The 14,639-nt window shown below is 41.1% G+C and overlaps 1 protein-coding gene across 1 annotated transcript in view; it reads left to right on the top strand.

Annotated features, from left to right (window-relative positions):
• The first annotated feature begins 313 nt into the window (after positions 1-313).
• The window catches only part of SLC16A7 (solute carrier family 16 (monocarboxylate transporter), member 7), a 69,629-nt gene continuing 55,303 nt past the window's right edge, over positions 314-14,639 (top strand). Inside the window, exon 1 of the mRNA XM_004692602.2 lies at positions 314-390. The gene's annotated coding sequence lies outside the window, so the exon portion shown is untranslated. The remainder of the gene's footprint in view (positions 391-14,639) is intronic.

The raw sequence follows: 14,639 nt of genomic DNA, 5'->3' as shown, positions 1-14,639 counted from the left end.
AAATGAATCTCTGCTTTTTTTTTTTTTAGTAATTCTTTTGTACTTTGGAAATAAAACTCAGCACAAAAAATGTAATGGCAGGCATTGTAGTTATAACATGAGGTCTGTGGTGCTGGGGCTGTCGGGAGTCTTTACACGAAAGCTTAGAAAATTGAAAGAAGGTGAACAACAGTTCAGCCAGTATAATAGAAATACATCTTTCAGAGATGTAGAGTAAATCTTTCAGAGATGCAATATATTTTTTTCATAAAAAAAAAAAAAACATGTATCTGAACACTTAGCTGGTGTCTCTTGTTTCTGCCTCTTCCAGATGTGATGCTCCCCTGTGAAACCTTGCACGGAAATCTCAGAAACCAGAGGACGGGAGGACTGTGCCAATCGCGTTACGTTGTGAGTCCTCGCTGCGTCAACTTGTTGACTTTTACCTGGCTATTGCAAGTCATGTTTGTGGATTGATAATTCTTAGTATAAATGAGGATATTAAGGCGGCTTGCTTTTAAATCTGTTTGAAAAATATCATGCACCTGGAAGTGGCGACTTGTAGCCATTAGCACCCCTGTGAATTCACTTTCTGTGATCCTGCTGAAGAGATTATGCTTCAGTCTCTCTATATAAAATAGAAGTAAATATAAACTTCAAAAAAGTCCTATTAGAAAGGTCATTTGCTGATCAGGTGACCTTGAGGGCTGCATGAAAGGACTCCGTGACCTTGGTGTGAGGTTGGAAGGCTCACGAACAACCAGGAACGGGGTGCTTTTTAGACACCAGAGAACAAAGAAAGGCAACAGATTCTCTCTGAGGTCTCTGGCATTCTTTTTAGTAGTGAGACTACTGATGTCTAGAATTATAAGATAATAAAATTGTGTTTTATTGGGCCACTAAGTATGTGTCAGTTGCTTACACCAGCGATATAAAACTAGTAATACCGACTCTGCGGTTAAGGGACACCTAGAAGGAGTTTAGTTTATGCCAGGTGTCATGCCAGACATCATTAGGTCAATCAGGGAATTACTGGATGGTGAGACTTGTTCATTTTTGTGCCCTAGTGGGCTCGTGATTGTTTAGGTGGGTGTAGTGGTCCATGGGGCCGCCACTGGCCACATGGTTTGCTAAGGGAACTGGCTGCGCCCTGCTCGTTCCTCACTGGCTAAGAGCAGAGACAGTGCATTCCAGGGCTTGCCTTAAAATCCTGGCTGCGAGTCTGACTCGTCATAACCTTCTTTTAGGACTGGTTAAGTTCTTAGAGTGCTGGCTCATGGTAGGAACTGTATAAGTGTTAGTGACTGCTGGCTTCTGACTTCTCTTCCTTCAACATCACAGCCATCAGCCTCATACTCTTTTCTTTAGGTGTGGAGGGGGGTGCCCCAAACTGCGGATGAATGCCTTGGCAGTAGAAAGCATTTCCATGCAGCTGAGCTCTTTCAGTTTTATAACGTGTTACATAACATAATTTAAACATCTTTGTACTTTTAAATTACCCTTTTTGTTTGATATCATCACACACAGAGATAAGCAAATTTAGCTCATCTATAATAATCCATTTAACTTGCCTTTCTATTTTGGCTGTTTTATGTTATCAAGTTATAGGGCTGCTTTATAATGTCACTGTTGAAGCAAGCAGATGCCTTGGTACCAGAACAAGTGTGCACGGATCTATAAAAAGAGCTCCTAGATACGAAATATTTTGCATGGAAGAAAAACCTAGTCTGAACATTGCGTTTGTGACGAACATCCTGTTAAAAGTGAGCCTCAGGAGTGAACGCACAGATACTTGCCAGTGCCCTTTCTACTCTCTAGCATCTGTGATCGGGTTTCTTTCAGATTTACTGGGGGCAAAGATTTGATCAATTCTTTAGACTTTGGGCAGAGTAGCTGTAGTTCAAGGCAGGATGCATTAATCAAATTAGCCAGCATGTGTTACATACCTCCTAATGATATTAGATAAAAGATACCTGTTTAAGGCTTTCCAGGTGAAGTGGGATTCTTAAAGCAGCGCAAGTTCTAGTAGTTAGAATCAGGCGGGGACAGGACATCCACTCCTGCACCGAGCCACCCCCACACAGCACAGCACCTACTGAGTCAGCCCAGCTCTGGTCATGCATTGTTCTGAGGAGCAGCTGGCTCCTTACCCCTCGGTCTTCTCTAGTGGCTGTTTCACTTGCTATTCACTGAAAGCTATGATCACATACCCGCTGAGGATCTGGTTAAGAACTAAGCACCAGAGCCCCCTGGCTAAAGCACAGCACTCTGAAGCTGCCCGCAGCCGCTGCAGCACCAGTTCGATCCCTGGCCTGGGAGGGACCCCCGGGGCGCGGCAGCCCCCTCCCGTCTCCCCGCTGCACCCCTCAGCAGTGCGTTTCAGACCATCTGTTCTGCTCCCCGCTCTGTCTCTGATGATTTCTCTCCCCACCCCCCACCCCTCTGACCTGTACCCCATTTCTGGTGTGCATAAATAAATCTTAAAAAAAAAAAGAATGAAGCACCGATCATCATATCGCGCACTTTAATGAATTAAAAGAGATTTCGGATTTTCCTCAAATTCACTCAACTTCTCAGTGGTGCCCATAAGCCGAGTCCTTCAACTTCTGGTTTACTCCGCCACTTCTCCCCCATTCAGTGATCCGCACCGTGTTTGCCTGGATTTCCTGAAAATCGCAGGAAACGAAGATGGACTTTCCCCCAGTTGTTGAATTAAGAGAAAATATGTAAACTTTATGTGGTCTCAGAGAACTCTCTCAACACAGAGCCTACAAAGGCTTACTGCCTGCCTTTCATTAGTTTTAAAGAGGGAGGGAGGGAGGAAGGGAGGAAGACATTTTTGAACAAAAATGGCACTGGAATGAGTTAGAAGACTTCAAGTAAACTGCTTACCTGGCTACGTCTGCCTTGCCTTCATTGACCTGTGTGCGGTGAGCCACGGCGAGCCGTCACCTGCGGCTGAGGGCAGCTTCTCCCTGCTGGCCCGCAGCCTCGCCCGCACCTCCCAGCCGCAGGTGATGTCAACGCCACGACCGAGGAGTTAGGCTTTCTCTTTGCAGCTGAACTGATGAGAGCTGCGTGTTTCGGGTTGTCTTCATGCTGGAGAAAGAAAAAGAACACGGCTTCCTGTTGACCTGGAAATGGCCCAGCGGCCGGGTTCCCCACCCGCTCCCACCTGTATGTCTCACTTGCTTCGCAGCTCTTACACCGTCGCCTAGACGCGGCCCTGAAACCAGATGTCTTGTGCACCTGGTAAACTCAGTGAAAGCCTCTCTTGCATAAACATTTAAGACCCGGGCTGAGCTCGGGGCACGCCTGTGTTCGGGCAGCCCCCACACAGACCCTTTTCACTGTGACTTCTGCTTTCCAGCATGGGGTGGTCAACTTTCCTCCTTAGTCTTTCCTGGGGAGACTGTCTGTGTGCAAGGCCCAGTTTCAGATTATACCTGGGAAGCTCTTGTGAGCCAGTACTTTAGCTGATAAAAACTTTTAAATTAAATATCCAGCCCTCTCACTGATGTTGTAGTCCAGAAAATGAATTCAGAGTCCCTATTAAGAATGAATTAGTCCCAATTACAAGTGTCTATGAAAACTTTAGTTCAGAGGGAGTAAACTCATTTCAGGGAGAGGACCCATTTTGGTGACATGCCCTGATCACCAAATCCTAAGTTTGATTAGTAGCTTTACGACACTGTGACAGATGTCATAGGTAGTTTTATGATGTTGGCTCTTACCTAGAGTGTATGGAAATGTATTAGGTATGAGTGAAATCCCTCCGTGTTTTCCAGGAAATGGAAACTGTACATATCTTAGCTTCAATATTTCTGACTTATCGACTGCCATGAAAAATGACTTTTAGAAAAGAGAGCCTGTCTCCCTTACCCTAACATCTCTGATACTGCTAATTATAGCTCTCGTATGCTAGCTGCTCACTGAGTGTTGGTTAAATCGAATACTTAACGCCAGGGAAACAAATAGATTGAGCTTGTTCTCGACTCTTCTGTTTAATTCTCAAAACTAGTACCAACCTGGAGAATGTTGCTTGGGCATATGGTTAAGTGGAGTTTCTAATTTAAAATTTATTTCCAAAATGTAAACTTTCCCTTTGTAGGATCAGAATCTGCCTTAGTAAGGTTGTCATATGGTGTAGAAAAAACATGTTCAAAGAATTTAAAAATAAAAGCCCTTTAGCATAGGGTGGATGAGAATAGCGAAGAGCTATGGCATGCCATAGTAGGAAATAGCTGGGCCCAGGGGACAGAGACTGGTGAGAAGGCGGCCCAGCACTGGCCCAGACAGAGGCAAAGGGGTCTCTGTGCTTGGCTTGGGCTAGGAGCACACGGAGACAGTGGAACAGCACAGAGAAACTGCAGAGGAATGAGGTCATCAAAGCTGTAGACTTTGCTTTACGCCCAGTCCATGGAATTAAGACCAGAGCTAGGCATGGTTATGACTGCTAGAAACTGCCTCTTCCATGTGACTTTACATTGCTTTCTCCCCGCTCCTCCAGCTTATAGAGATACAGTTGGCAAATCACATTGCCGATGTGATGATATGACACATGACGAGATGTTTACACAACAATGTGAAGATATCTTTCCACTTACACAATTACTGCTATTGTTAACATGGTGATAACATTGAAGCTCTACTCGGGGTGCAAAGTTCAACAGGCAATGTGACATTGTTAACCGCAGCCACCATGCAACTAATGAGTCTCCTGGAACACTTTATAACTGAAAATTTCTGCCTTTGTCCAAAATACCCCCACCTCCCACCCCTGCCCCTCAGCCTCTGACACTCACCACCCCCTTATCACTGTGGCTTATGGAAAGCTAAGGGATTTTCCAGTGAAAGTAAATGTAACTGAAGACATTGCCTTTTTATACTTTAACTCAAGGGTACGTAATGCAGGATAACATTTGAATTGTTTTCTTCTGTGATATGCTGACTTTTAACACTATTATAATTCTGGAATTCAGAAAATGTAAAGTTACAATTAGTTGTGCTAAGTAACATTAAGATTAGAGCACTCTTTTCAGGAAAAGAGTAGGGAAGGCTATCCAGATGAGAAGCACAATCATTAGAAGATTCGTCCTGTTTATGAGATGGCTGATTTTTGTGTCCTCTCTCTAGGTCACTGCTAGCTCTCATCCAAAATATAAGCCTGAGATTTTGCTCTGCAGAGTTTCTTATACGTTCTAGTCTGATAGAAACTTGGGTTTCCCACATTAATTCAGTTTACAGTCCTTAGTTTCCATGCAAAAAGAAAGAAAGAAAATCAACATCAAAATCTCACAAGGGAATTGTGCAAATGCTTCATGGAACTGGGGAATAATGTCATAAGCAAATTCACTGCCAAGAACTTATTGTCATGTTTCAGACACAGAATTAGGAGCCTGCTCCAGGAGCACACATGCTTTTATCAAGCTTTTCCGGGCACTGTGTTTCCTCTCTCCTGTGTCTACGTATTGAAAACTTTCGGAAACTGGAATTAAAAATATATATACATACTACCGTGTTTTTGGAATTACTCTTGGGAATTTGTAACCTTGGCGAAGGCTAGTCACCTTCAGCCATTTCTCCCTAGAGCTCACGGTGAATAAGTCTGTTTTGCATTTGATTTTCTTTGCTCAAAGGCTTATGTAGAAAAACAGCTGCATTTAGAAATGTGCTAGGAAAAGACCAGCTTGCTCTTTACCTTAGCAAACATTGCATTTATATTAAGAATTTTTGAATTTTTGGTACATTGTGAAAATTACATCCAAAATGTTAAAATAATTTAGAATTATATTCAATGAAAAAAATAAAGTATAGCGATTGAAGGCAAATAAATCATTTATAATCAGAGCTGTGTAACTTTCTAACAGGCTGTGTGTAACTAGTAAACCATCATCGTTTTTATCACTTGGGTAGTTATTTTTAATACCTTAATACTGTAACAGCAATAAGCAAAATCATGCAAAGAAAATATAAAACACATTATCTGCATTCCTGGCAATTCTAATCTTTGTAGATGTTGTTATTAAGTTTCTTTCTTGATGACATAACTTTTACATGTTAAGCATACATGTATCTTTGTCTTTCTCTTTGTATTTAACTTTAGCACTTTCATAACAATAGAAATATATTCATAGAAACAGAAATATATTGATCATACAGATAAGAGGCTTTTTTTTAAAAAATAGATTTAGCATTCTTGATGCAATTAATAGCATGTCTACTTATAAAGTTAATAGTCATGTATTTGCAAAATTGAAGCTTATTGTCATATTTGCAAATTAAAGCTGCTGATAGGTTGAATAACTTTAATAAAATGCTATTCTTTACCTTTAAAAAATACTAACTTGAGGTGTGTCTACAGAATCAAAATAATAATTATTAATGAAGGGTTTATATTACATCAGGTAATTTTATACCAAATACATATATTGACCACCCATTACTACTAAGGAATTTTCTATGCTGGGACAAAGATAGCTGGAAAAGTTCTCAGTAAAAAATGTCGTTAGCTTTTGATTGTCATATACATCATATACTTGTTGAAGCCGTAGTGCAGTTTGCTCAGTATTTTAGAGCTCAGTATATGTCTAGTTTTACGCTAGGCAAACTGTCCTCATGCTTTTACTTTGTGCCATTTAATTTCTTAGCTTAAAGCTTTAGTGGGAGAAATGAAACATACCACATCTTAGTTTGAAGACATTTGTTTGATGTGTTCAAGTGAATTCGAGGAAATTCCTGGAGATTATTTAGGTTAAATCTGGTCATTATTCCCTTTGTGAACACCTAGAAGCAGGCCCACCGAAATCTCTGGGAAGCTACATCGAGTGGGCCGTTGCTCAGTGCCTCGATGTAGCTAAGCACCACACGTGGAGGCCAGCTGCCCCCGCTCGTCCACCTGAAAGGCTGACTGCTGTTCCGTGACGAGTGCAGACCTTGCCTTCAGACAGACCAGAACTGGAACCTACGACCAGTTTTTAGCAGCTGATGTCCTTACACAAGTAAACAAAAACCTGATACTCCCGCTTGGTTTCTATGGTGTTGAGAATGGGCTACTGGAGATGCATTGTTTGGTAGAATGCCCACCCGCAGCCCAGAAAGCCTCAATGAACGACTGCACTGCAGTTTCTGCAAACGCAGAGACACAGCTCCGAGCCAGCATCAGATTCACCCTCAGCCTGCCCAGGCCCTGGGCCGAGGCCGCCTCCATCCACCGGGTGCCTGGCGCACCGGGCTGTGCTCGGCCAACCCAAGGGGAGGCTCGGCCCTTGAAGGACGCCACGCCTGACCTTGACTTCTTTATCCATTGCTCATAACTTACTGCGTCGTCCGGCCCTAGGTGGCTTGAAGATTCGCTGGTCCCAGTGATACATGACCGTGCGTTTGCACTGTTACATACATGATCATCAGTCACGTGAAGCTACTTACACTTGCACATACGGTGCCACTAGCAGCAGAGAACGTGAATCAGAAGATTAAATTTAGCAGTTCCCATTGCAGGCCTCGGTCACCTTCTCTGACCCGTGATACAATTTATGCCAAGTTAACTTTACACTGTGAAACTATGAACTAATTGTGCATGTCAAAGCAAGTTCCTCCAGAGGAGAGAAGCTGCCTTTCCCCCACTTCAGACAACAGAGGAGGGCACAGCAGACACTCCAGTGAGAGCCTGAGGTGTGCTGCTGGCTGAGAGTTAACGCTCGGCCGCCTTTGTTCTCAGCTCTGAGCCCTGAGAAAAGGGGTGAACGCCAGTTCTCTCTCTCTTCAGGTAACCTTTAAATTAGACGGACTGCACCTCTGTAAAGTTCTGCTTCAGATTACGTGGTCTTTTATGGTCCTTATTCTTTTGCTATCAACTGATATTGTGGCTTAAGATTAATGAAAAACCCTGGCTCAAATATTTTGCTTGAGATGTGTCAGGTTTAAGGCTGTTGCAGTCTGTGCTTGTATTGAGGAAATAGGGCTTCAAAATATTTTCAAAAAAGCTAACTTTTTTTATATCTCCTGACTAAAATATGTATCAATTATAACTATTTAAAATAATATCTCATGCTATATAGTCTGTCAATTATTCGTTAGAATGAAAAATTTGAAAGTTTGCTTTACCATTGTCATTTTCAAGATAACACTGGGTTTCTAACTGTTAATTTTGATTTATGTGCTCTTATGTAATACATCAAGAGCAATCTTAGTTTTCTTGCAAATAACTGTGTGTACTTGGTTGAAAAGTTGCAAAAGTAAAATGTGGCTTAATCTGGGGCTTATGTAACTTGTCCCCAAAACAGTCAGGAGTGTATAAAATAAGAAGTTCTTGTGCATTTCAGGTGATGCCATTTACATAATCTAGATGTAACTAAAGGTATTGTTTACAAAATCTTATTTTTAAAACTAGTTTGTAAAAAATAAAGTATATATACTTTATACATTTACAGAATATTCATATTCTGTGTTGAGTTCCAGCAAAAAGAGACACACTTTTTACACCACTGAGCTGTAAATTATATGTAATTGTATAGAGTCTGGTTCTTGCTAAAGTATCTTTATTAGTGTTATCTTTATTCCACAAGTTATCTTTATCTTTGTTATCTTTATCTTTATTCCACAAGTACCAAGAAAACTTATTTTGGTTGTAGATTCAAGTGATAAAGAGAAGTAAACATCAAATGCTCAATGTTATTGTTACAACCCATGTGGTATTCAATTTATATTTCTCTTGAACTGAAATTCAATGTCAGATAATGATTCATGATTTGGATCCAGGAAGGACCTCACATTTTATATATGAGGAGTGGGGTTCAGAGAGGGAAAGTAACACCGGCTGTTGGGAGTGCTGGAGCTATTTACTGGATACACAACAAAGTTAGTCCATCTTCATGCTGTTTTTGAAAGGGAAATCAGTACCCCTTTAATACATTCCCATTGGACATACAGCCAACTGACCTCTGGCATTTAAGCTGTAGATGTATGGTGATGTTTCCCAGACTGACCCTTGGCATAACTGAAACTTGTGTATGGAGTTACCGTAACTGATAGAATGCAGCCTGTGTCTGTGTATGAATCTGCTGAGGTGTTTTTAATTTCCTAGGCTTAGGGGACAGAATAGCGACTGTTCTTATCTTAAAGCACACTAACTCGTGGTGACAGCTTATCACGTATAAGCCTGAAGTTTTACTAAGTTAAGGAGATTTTAAATGTGACTAAAATAAAAATATGCAGAGCATATGAGACGGCTTCACATAAAGGGCAAAACATCTTCATGCAACCTAAAGGTTGTAGATAATTATTTGAAGTCATACAATTATCTGAATTATGGTCAAACAATTAAACATAAACCCTAACAAGTAAGATAATGTTTGTTTGTTTGTTTTCTAAGATTTATGTAAGCACACACGAACTGGGGTACAGGCCGAGGTGTGGGGTGAGAGGACTCGCCAGAGACGGAGGGGGGCCAGGAAGGGGGCAGTGGGCGGGCCAGGAGGGGTCCACTGCGCCCGGGGGTCCCTCCCTGGTGGGGTCCAGCTCGTGCTGTGGCGGCTGCCGGTGGCCTCATAGTGCTGCGCCTTGACCCCTGCGCCACCAGGGAAGGGCCCTTACAACAGTGTTTAATTGAAAGCTGGATATATAGAGCTTTTTCTGGTCACCTTTTCAGTAGACTATTTAATTCCTCTTTAATTGCATGCTGTTTATATTTAGAACCTGGTTTGTGCATCATGATGTCCTGGTCTACTACGGTGTCCACTGGCCGCTAGCTTACTTCTTCCGTTGAGAGTATGCACATTAAGCTTTAATCAAAGTTGTCTTCAGCTCATTATCAGATAGACTCCATGAATTGCTCAAAAACTTGCAAGTTGATCATAGATCTGAGGCGTCCAGCAAAGGAGGGGAAGAACACTGAGGAGCGTGGGGATGGCTCCGGGGTGGCGTGGTGGCAGGGGGCTGTGTGGGCTACAGTGCTATAGGAAAGTTTTTGAAAGATTTACTTCATTGATGCACACAGAACTGGGGTGTAGACCAGATGGATGGGGGGGAGAGGACCTAGCAGAGACAGACTGGGGAGCAGAACAGGCGGATCCATGGAAATACACTGCTGAGGGAGCAGCGGGGGACAGGAGGGGACTGCCGCGCCCTGGGGGTCCCTCCCTTGCCGGGGATCGAGCTCGTGCTGCAGTGACCGGTGGTAGTCTGATAGTGCTGACACTTGAATCCCTCTGTGGCCAAGGCGGTCCCAAGAGAAAAAAAATTAATCAAAAAAAAAATTATCACCATGTGCTTATAGCAAAGGGGTTGCACCCAAATATAAAATTCACACAATGATCTCAATCTGCCTTTTTCTTAATCTGATTTTTGACTGATGTTAGATAGCAAATGACTAAGATTGGAATGGCTTGGCAGTTCTGTATTGTAACAAAATAGATCTGCTTTGGTATTCTAAATGTGTGAGTGCAACATGATATTATTAGATGAAAATCAAAGAGCTTTACTTGTATTCTTGGCCAGATAAAAGGCTGTGCTGTCTTTGTAACAATATGACTCTGGAAGGCACTTTATATAGTCAGAAGACTTGAACTCAAACACAGTTTTGAATCTAATCGGCTACTGAACCAAAGCTGTAACACAGTTGGGGTTCGCTACCCTAGGAAGCATAAAAGAGCTGACTCCAACTTGGGATATTTTATAGGCAGAAATATTTCCATTTCTGTCTCTCTGTCATAAAATGACTTAAGGGCTCTTATGAAATTTAGAATTTTGGGCAACATGATAAGCATGTCAGGCTGATCTTGCTACATAATACTTCAAAGCATAATGAAAGTCACCTTTTAGACATAATTATTAGCATTATAACTGGGTATAGAAGGACATCTACCAAAAATGATGAGTTCATTTTTTGGCATACTTAATATTGAGTCATTCTTTCTGATATAGACTCAGTTGTTTCTTGAAGTCAGTTCTGAACTTTACTAGTAAATTCATGTTATAGAAATATTAATCAAATAAATGCTGGAGATAAGAATCCTATGATGCTGAACACATGTAAACCTAACTCAATAATGCAATGCACTTTGCTATTGATGGACTAGCTCAGTTGCCAATAATATTTTTGTTTGTTTTTCACTGGTAATCCTGCATATATTTAAGTTTTGGGCCATAAAATACTTTATGTCAACAATTAATATGTTCTTTTTTACTATAGGGTAGATTCAAAGAAATAATGAATAACTGTTTCATGTAACCTTGAAGCACATTGGCAATGATGAAGAAGATTCCACAATATCCAGTTCTTAGCCACAGCACTAAACTTAATCTTGGAGATACTTTACAAAGATGAAACTATGTATTTCATTTTGTGCATCAGTACTTCCAAGTGATTTCAGTCTATTGGGTGAGGTTGTGATGTTTTCTGGGACAGCACTGGTTGTCTAACAGAAAAATAGAGCTCACTTTATGTGTTCATTCTCCAAGGTTACCATTATCGCGCTCACTAGGAGCCTTTGCAAAATTTCTTGTTGTATCACTTTTTTTCCATTTCACTCAACCCTACTCATTTTTAAGACTCAATCAAAAGTATATATGATCTCCTCAGGCTGGTTTTATTGTACTTCCTAATAAAATTGTTATTACCATAGACTAGTTTCCTCAAGTAGAAGTTGATGAGAAAATTAGGCTTTAAAGTCATAAATCGTAGTACCCAAGATATCCATTGCATGCATTTCCCTTTCTCCTGTGCATTGAGATACATGCTAGCTACGTATGATTTTGAGGGAACTAAGAGAATAATCACTCAAATCATTTCTGTGTTGGTGGTTCCAATCACTCCAGTTGACATCAGCCCCCTTATTTGTCGCCACTCATTTATATCCTCTAAGAAGGCGTAAGCCACATCTTCTCTGACCCCCTGCACCTAATGCTAGCACATTAAGCTGCTGATGTGGAGGCTTTGTTTGCTAAATATTTGTGAGAAGAATGAAAAAAGACTTGTAAGAAACCTAGGCTGACCAGTAATCCATACCCCAATGTCCAAGACAGGCTGCGTGAGCCAACACCACACTGTTAACATATGCAAGGTGCAGTCAGGTGGCAAGACCGTGATGATGCCCACACATGGCTGTGTGGTAGGGCTTATCCTTCAGCAGAGGTCATTTTCCTCATCTCCAAGACAGAGGAGATCAGCAAGAACAAAGATGGAGTAAGGCCAAGGGTCTCTTACTATTCTGTGACATAGATTGGTTTCCTTTATCCCATGGTGATGGCAGAGATCCCAAGAGCAGCAAGCGAGGATCTCAAAGGCACAAATGGTTTTCAAGCCTCTACTCGTTTCCAGTGTGTGACTGTCCTGTGTCCCCGTAAGTTCATATGTTGAAGCCATAACCCAACATGGAACGGTGTTTGCGATGGGGCATTCAGGAGGTGGTTAGGTAACGAGGTGGGCCTGCTCTACAGAATCGTTTGCTTTATGAGAAGGGACACCAGAGAGCTTGATCTTCCTGTTGTCTGCTTTCATGTACCAGAACAGACCAAGTGAGCACACACTTGGAGATGGTGACTGAGTCAGGAAGAAAGCTCCCAGAGACCCCAACCATGCTAGCCTCCTGACTTCTGCCTGCCGACGTTTGGCAGTGTGAGAAAAATACATTTCTGTCAGTTCAACCTCCAGTGCTTCCTTGCGATGGTCAGACCAGTGCACACAGCCAGTCACGTGGGCAGGCCTAGAGTAAGGGTGGAGGGGGCTACTAAGAGGTGGACGGGGAATGGAATTATTTTTGTCTTCTGTAATCTGTCCTAATGGCATCACCTTCTTTAAGTAAAGATGATGCAGTAAAGTTTGGGAGGGTATCATAAATGCAGGGATTATGCTCCTTTTGACATTAAACATTTAAAACTCAGCTAGCCCTATAGAAAAAATGAACTGGGAGCAGATGTTGTGATGTTGTTCAGTGTGTCTCCTCTGCATGCCATACACTTATTAAATGTGTTTCAGAACTATTACTTACTAGTTTTTAAGGTACTTGTTTCCCCATGGACATATATGAAAGTAAATGGCAGTGCATACTAACTGTTCATTAAATCCTCCTTCACATAATCTGTTCAAAACTTAAAATTTCTATTATTTCATTGCCCATTGACCTTCAGACAAATTGTCAAGAAATTTATGAGGATGGCAGCATGCATCTGTGTCCCCAGGTGTCTGCTGGGTAAAATGTGACTCATGGCTTTTTTGTTCCTGCAATGATTAAGCCTGAAACCTGACGTTGAAGACAGAGTCACTGCACAGATTGATGGCCTCAATGACTAGCATTTGACAGTGTTTGCTTCTGATTTATTATTATGCTTCTAGGGAGAAATAATCCACCACAACTTTTTTAGTATTTTACTGTGCTTTTCACTAATTGGATGAAAAATATAATTTTTTTTTTCATATTTGAAGACGTACATTTTGATGAACTAATCATTTTTAGTCAAACACTATTTTTAAGGAAAGTATAATTTGAATGTAGTTTTCAGTAGTCTCACCTGATCCTTGTCATTTCTGTCAAGTAGCTCCTATTTTTAAGAAATTTGCGTTTCACAGTAAACCTAAGACTTGTGTGAAATATACTTAACAATTATGGACTTTTTCATCACCATTTATCCATTTAGGCAAATGTACTTGAGAAACAACCACACACAACGAGGCCCACTTTGTAGTTTCTTTGTTCCTGATTTCCTCTCTTGCTGTTTAATGAATTGACTTTCTTTATCATGCTTTAACTTCCTTCTCTTTATCTTTTGTGTGTCTTCTATAGTTTTTCTTTCATGACTACCATGAGGCCAGTGGGACATCTTGTATTTATAGTGATCTGTTTCATGCCAGTGATCACTTCAACCAAAGTCATGTACATACCAATCCTCTACCCTTCACCCTCTCACCCACCTTTTGTTTTTGATGTCACAATTTATGATTCACCTTATTCGTCCATTAACCAGTCATTATAAATTTTATTATTTTGTTATAATTTTGCCCTCTAACCTTTAGACTAGGTTTAAGTGATTAGCACATTACCCTACTATAATGATAGAGTACCTTGACTACAAGGTCTTATAGAGTGTCCTTTCATTTTAGTTTGAAGAACAACTTTTTGTCTTTTTATAGGGTAGGTCTAGTGGTGATGAGTCCCTTCTTTTTTGCAAGGTAAGAATATTCTTGGTCAGCATTTTCTTGCTTTCAGTCTGTGAATATATCACTCAATTCTTAGCAGTCTTCAAAGTTTCTACTGAGAATTTTACCTGTAGTCTCCCTGGAATCCTGTGCATAAGATATACACACACACACACACACACACACACATATTTAGTCTATTGCTACTTCTAGTTCTATTTGTCTTTGATTTTAAACACTCTTGTTATAATGGGTCCAGGGTAAGACATATTTAGGGAATTATAAGGGCACATTAGGGTTATGAATTTCGCTCTCCAAAAACTCTCCCCAGATTTGAAGAGTTCTCAGTCATTGTTTCACAGGTGATTTTTGTTGTCTTCTTCTTGGTCAGCAATAATGCTTACATCGTTTCTTTTTATGGCACCCCACCATTAACACAGACTTTTTACACTCTATTTTTTGGTTCACCTCTGAGTGAATTTTTCAAGTGTCCTATTTTCACTCCAGGGGCTTTCTGTGTCTGACC

The sequence above is a fragment of the Condylura cristata genome, unplaced genomic scaffold (assembly GCF_000260355.1).
Source record: "Condylura cristata isolate star-nosed mole 26May11 unplaced genomic scaffold, ConCri1.0 scaffold00034, whole genome shotgun sequence".
In the NCBI taxonomy this organism is placed as follows: domain Eukaryota; kingdom Metazoa; phylum Chordata; class Mammalia; order Eulipotyphla; family Talpidae; genus Condylura; species Condylura cristata.
Note: the sequence above shows the minus strand (reverse complement) of the source record. Positions and strands in the feature narration are given on the sequence as shown.